Source organism: Triticum aestivum, chromosome 7B, assembly GCF_018294505.1.
Source record: "Triticum aestivum cultivar Chinese Spring chromosome 7B, IWGSC CS RefSeq v2.1, whole genome shotgun sequence".
NCBI lineage: Eukaryota > Viridiplantae > Streptophyta > Magnoliopsida > Poales > Poaceae > Triticum > Triticum aestivum.
The window spans coordinates 754,756,239-754,762,445 of record NC_057813.1 but is presented as its reverse complement, the minus strand read 5'-3'; positions in this window follow the sequence as shown (position 1 = coordinate 754,762,445).

The following is a 6,207-nucleotide window of genomic DNA, read 5'->3' as shown; positions in this document are numbered from 1 at the left end:
CTGGCAAGGTCCCTAGCCACAGACGGCGACCCGAGGGAAACGCTGAAGCCGCCTTAGCAATGGCGTGAGCTTCCAAATTTGCTTCCCTACACTCATAACGAAAACTAATTTCTACAAAGTCATTCATCGACTCCTTTATTTCATCTAGAACCAGCGAGTAAGAAGAAAAAGTTCTTCCGTTTAAATCCTTCACCACTTGCAGGCAGTCCGAAGCTATCATCGCATGTGTGACGTTCAGGTCTCTCGCCAGAGCAAGCGCCTCGCTGCAAGCACGAGCTTCGAGGCTCGCTGCATCCACCAGGCCATCAATACTGACCGCTGATGCGCCAAGATAGTGACCGTCTTTGTCCCTGCAGATCGCCGCGGCCGCTCCCATCCTACCATTATGAGATATAGCCCCATCAACATTAATCTTTACCTCATCATTTCCTGGTGCAATCCATCTATGAACCCGATTCTCTGTACTTGTAGTGTTATCCATTGGCTTCATAGATGCAGCTATGTTCAGATCCTCCAAATATCGATTTATGAAGCTGAAAGTAGACAACGGGCTTTGAAATTCATCATCATGTATGGCTCTTCTCCTCGCCCACCAAATAGCCCACATTGATATGAGTACTTTTGCTAGGTCTTGCTGGTTCAATGTTTCAAACAACCAGAATAACCACAACCTTGCATCGTCTGTTCTATTGGATAGCATAACCTCGACAATCTCCTCGTCTCCCAAAGCCCAAACGCAGCGTGCCATCCGACAATCAAAAAGGGAATGCCTCTAGGAGTCATTTTCTGCACCACATATAGAGCATGCCGGGGTGGTAGCCATCTTGTGTTGGTGTCTCGTTGAACCTGTGGGCAGCAACATATGCGAAAGTCTCCAAACGAAAACCCTTACCTTGGAAGGTATTTTAGTTTTCCATAAGCGCGACCAGGACTGCCTTTCCTGTACCAAATTTGAATGTCCCGCCCTATGCTCCAACCAATCTTCTCTTTGGTGTTTAATGCCACTTATCATCCTGTATGCCGATTGAACGGAGAAAGAGCCCCTCTGCTCGTAGTGCCATGCCCAAAAGTCTGGCTGCACCCTCGTGCTCAAGGGGATGTTCAAGATTACGTCCACATCCGGCGCAATGAAATTCTCATTTAACAGATGTCTATTCCATGAACGAGTAACCGGATCAATCAACTCTGAGACCCATTGCGGCGGATTAGGTGTGACATGGCAAATCGGTCTCAGCTTAAAATCGCGTGGTAACCAGTTGTCGTTCCAGATATGTGTTTCTGCACGTGAACCGATTCTTCTTATTATTCCCAGCTCCAAAATGTCTCTCCCTTCCAAAAGAGATCGCCAAACCTGGGACGGGTGAGCCCCCAGAGTTGCACGAAGGACACTCGTATCAGGGTAATATCTAGCCTTTAAAACTCTAGCGCATAGGGTATCCGGCTCTTGGAGCAATCTCCATACTTGCCTTGCCAGTAAAGCAAGGTTAAAAAGTTCAATATCTCGGAACCCCATGCCTCCCATATGTTTAGGTTTGCACATAGTTCTCCATGATACCCACGCCGGCTTCCTCTGACCTCCCTTGCTACCCCACCAAAATTTCCGTAGTAGCCCATTGATGTGCTCACATAGTCCACGGGGCAACTTAAAACAGGCCATGGAATAAGTTGGAATAGACTGTGCGACTAATTTAATCAAAACTTCCTTCCCACCAGCCGATAGACACTTTTCCATCCAGCCCTGTATATGTTTCCAGATTCTATCCTTCAAATATCGAAAACATCCCTCTTTTGCTTTTCCAACATCAGTTGGTAGACCCAAATATTTCTCAGACAGAGCCTCGTTGTGAAGATCGAGTATATTTTTTAGATCATCCCTAACTTGCTCCGGAACCCCCTTACTGAAATAGATAGACGACTTTTCGGTATTTATCCGTTGTCCTGAGGCATTACAATAAATTGTCAAGATGTCCCTCACCCTCCCTGCCATGACACTAGTAGCATCAAAAAACAAGAGACTATCATCAGCAAACAGAAGGTGATTTACTGAGGGTGCTGTAGGAGCAACTGAAATGCCTTCCACCCCACTGTCATGTGCTTTGAGCAAACAAGATAAGCCTTCTGCAGCAAGCAAAAATAAATAGGGGGAAATCGGATCTCCCTGCGAAGCCCTCTAGATGGTCTGAACTCATCCATATTGCCACCATTAAAAAGGACTGAAAAAGAAACTGACGAGACGCACCTCATGACAGTGTCAGTGAACCGGGGACTGATTCCCAGTTTGAGCATCACTGCCTTCAGATAAGACCACTCCAGTCTATCATATGCCTTCATCATATCTAGCTTAAGTGCACAGTATCTGTTGCCTTTAATTCTCCTTGTTTTCATATAGTGCAAACATTCACACGCCGATATGAAGTTATCCATGATTAGACGTCCAGGAACAAACGCCGATTGCTCTTCAAAAATTACCTCTGGGAGAATATTTTTCAGCCTGTTCGCTAACACCTTTGATGCAATCTTGTAGACCACATTACACAAGCTTATAGGCCGAAACTGTCCTAATGTTTTTGGACTTGCTATCTTGGGAATAAGAACGATGAACGTGCGATTTATCTCCTCCGGTGAGTCATCTCCATTGAGCACTCGAATGATCATACTCGTAACCTCCTCTCCACAAAGCTCCCAGTGCCTCTGAAAAAAGTGCGCGGGAAAGCCACCCCGGTGCTTTGGTTGGAAACATTTGAAACAGGGCAACTTTTACCTCTTCATTAGTATAAGGGGCATTAAGGCGTGCATTCATACCCGCATCAACTCGAGCCGGTATGTGTGATAGGACCTCTTCCGTCCCAATAGTCCCCTGTGATGTGTACAGATTTTCATAGAAATCGCTGGCCATACTAGCCATCTCTGTGGGTTCATTGCATACCGTACCATCTTGCCGCTGTAATTCGGTAATTGTATTTTTTGCTCTCCTAGCACTGGCTTTTTTCTGAAAGTATTGGGTGTTATTATCCCCCTCAGCAAGCCACTTGACTCGAGATCGTTGCCTCATCATAATCTCTTCTCTGTAGGATAGTTCAACAATCTTGTCCTGAACCCTCTTTTCTTCTGCTCCCGGTGCAACTCTTAAAGGGTGCGCTCTAAGTTTAGTAAGCTGCTGGCGCAGCTCCCGAAGCTCCTTCCGTACCGAGCCGAAAGTTGTGTGACCCCAGCGTTTCAGCATTGCGGCCACCGTTGTTAGTTTTGCCGCAAGTTCGGCCGCAGTAGTTGCCGGCTGGTCCTTCTGCCACGCCTCCTCAACCGTGCCTCTGAAAGAAACTTCCTGCTCCCACATGCATTCATAGAGAAAAGGCTTGTTCAAAGCTAATCTCAGGTGTCCCGCTTCCAACTCATTAAGTAGAAGGATGGGACTATGATCAGACTTTGCTGCAGTGAGGTGTTCCAAAGACGCAAAAGGAAACATCGCTGACCAACTTGGGGAAGCTAGGGCTCGGTCCAACCGAACCCTACAATAGTCCCCCCCCCAACTATCCTCTTCTCGAACGTCCAGTCCAAGCCCCTGTATCCAATATCCGCCAATTCACACACATCAACTGCTTCCTGAAAACCAGCTATTTGAGCACTATCACGCTCGTTCGGACCCATTTGCTCCTCGGGCCGCAGAATCTCGTTAAAATCACCGATGCACACCCAGGGTAAACTGTTTTCTCCCTTCAAAAACTTCATTGTGTCCCAAGTTTTGTATCGCATACTCCTACTGGCTGCCCCATAGAAACAAGACATCCTCCACGGATCCTTGCCTGGTTCGGTAACCACTGAGTCTATATGATACTGAGAAAATGTCTTTATTTCAAGATTTATAGAATTCTTCTAGTACAAGCATAGACCTCCACTACGCCCACTACTGCCTACTCCAAAACTACTATCAAAACCTAGACTACCAACCAAACCTTCCACCCGGTACTTCGCAATTTGGGTCTCCACAATACAAAGCACCATCGGCGCACAAGCCTCCACGAGATCGCGGAGCTCACGGACTGTTGCGGGGTCGCCAATCCCACGACAGTTCCAACATAGAGTCCTCATTGGACTCGGCGGTCCTCCTCGAGGGAGGTCGCCTGACTCGTGGTATCCATCTCTTCCACCATCTCTCCATCCTGCTTCCTTCTTTTCACCGTAGGAACTTTTTCCGGGGTAGAGATCACCCCTCCACTTGTGCTTCCCGCGGTGTTCTCCAGCAGCAGCACTGTATCAGCTACTTTACCAGCCAGGTTCGGTAGCTCCTGTCCTCGTACACTGACTATGCCGTCAGCTGCGACCAGCCTCTTACGGGCAGTCTTTTGACTCTCAGGCGGGATTTGATACTGATGCTCTTCTCCTTCTGCATAAAAAACATCCTCCCTAGCCCCCCTTCCAGCAGCCCCACCTCCTCCTCTTCCTTGATGACCCCCCTAGCTCCTCTACCACCCGTTCTGCCTCCTAAACCTCCTCCTTCTCTACCTCCCCCCCCTCCATGCCAGGCCCAAAGCCTTCATTGCTCCACAGCAGCCATTCCCCCCATTCACACGAGTCCGGTTCGTGGATGCCATCACCGCATTCTTCCACAGTATGCCCGATCAGACCACAAAAATAACAGAACACTGGCAGTTTGTCATAAAACACAGGATACTTTTTGCTCTTCTTGATTGTAGTAGGCACAAACCGCACCAGTGGCTTGTTAACATCCACAAAAACTCTGGCCCTTAAAGTGCTAGCCGGATTAATTTTGCCCTTATTCAGGACGACAGTGAACGGTGGTTCTCCCACCTTTGATGCCACCTTCTCTGCAAGTTCCTTCTTCGCCGTTAATCCATCTGGCAGGCCCTTGACTCTTGCCCATAGCGGGATCTTATTCAACTTGTACTCATTCACATCAGTAAAGCCATCATACTCCTGTATTATAATTGGCGCCGAATTGCGGAAAAGCCACGGGCCTCCCTCCATGATTCTCTTCCAATCTCCGAGGCAGTGGCACTGCACCAAGAAAAGATTTGGGCCTTTTATGTTGAAAGTTACACCCTGTGCTGATGACCACTCGTTCCTCATCTGTCTTAGGAGCGCAGCGTGGCTAAACGGCTTCGTTGTGTAAACCCTAAAGAGCCCCAGCCAGCGGACTCCTTTGATCAGTTCATCGACCTCACCAGATAGATCGAGATCATCTTCTTCCTCGCCATGAAGCTTCAAACCCGCAAATTGATCTTCCAGGTCCGCCTCCGGGCCATAAGCCTCCCAATCTTCATCTTCACCAAACACTTCCTCCACCCCTGCCGATCCACCCGCACCCCGCATAGTACTCGTCTCCCTCCTCATCTCCTGCGGCCCATCTATCCCCCTTCCACCTGATGCTTCCCCTCCTCCTACTCCCATCGGGACAACGTCCCCCTTCCCTAGATTCCTCCTCACCCCCGAATCCTGCGGTAGACTCGTCATGCAGACAGAACTCCGGCGTCTGGACAAAGTAGCGATCCCGACCGCCGGAAGGAACCCGCCGCCGTGAAGGTTTTTATGTGGACTCCTAGCGTCGCCGCCGGAGGAAAAGGTGGAACCCTAGTCGCGCTAGGGGATAACTATTTTTAGAGTTCTCTCGCTTCTTTGGGGGTTTCGCTACTTTGGGGGTGTCGGGACCTGGCTATGTGACGCATTTTGCGTCAAACAGCAGCTCGACGCACAGGCTTGACGCATGACTGGGCCGGCCCACCAACGCGATCGTTGTTTCGTTTCCTTTCGCGCGCGACAAAAAGAGCGAAAAATCAAGAGCAAGTACTAGGAATCGTTCCCAGGTCCACCTCCTCCAACCACAAGCCATTAGCCACTACGCCACACACCAACAGGTGAATATGTAGGTGCAGAAATTTATAAGAATAGATAGCAGCGTTGACAGTTGGAAAACATTTTGAAACTTGCGAGCAGTTTTAAAATGCCACATTTTTTTGTATCCAATTTTTTTGTAATTCTGATTTCAAAATGAAACATGAACAAAAATTGCAAACCCCAAACAGATTCACAAACGTCAAAAATTTATGGAAAAATTATATAAATTGGTATATTATTTGAAAGTGCGAATTATTTATGGAAAAGTTAAACATTTTTCAATCTTGAACAAAATTAGAAAAAATAGACACTCTTGAAATTTATTGAAACGTTAACTTCTAAAAGAACGATCATTTT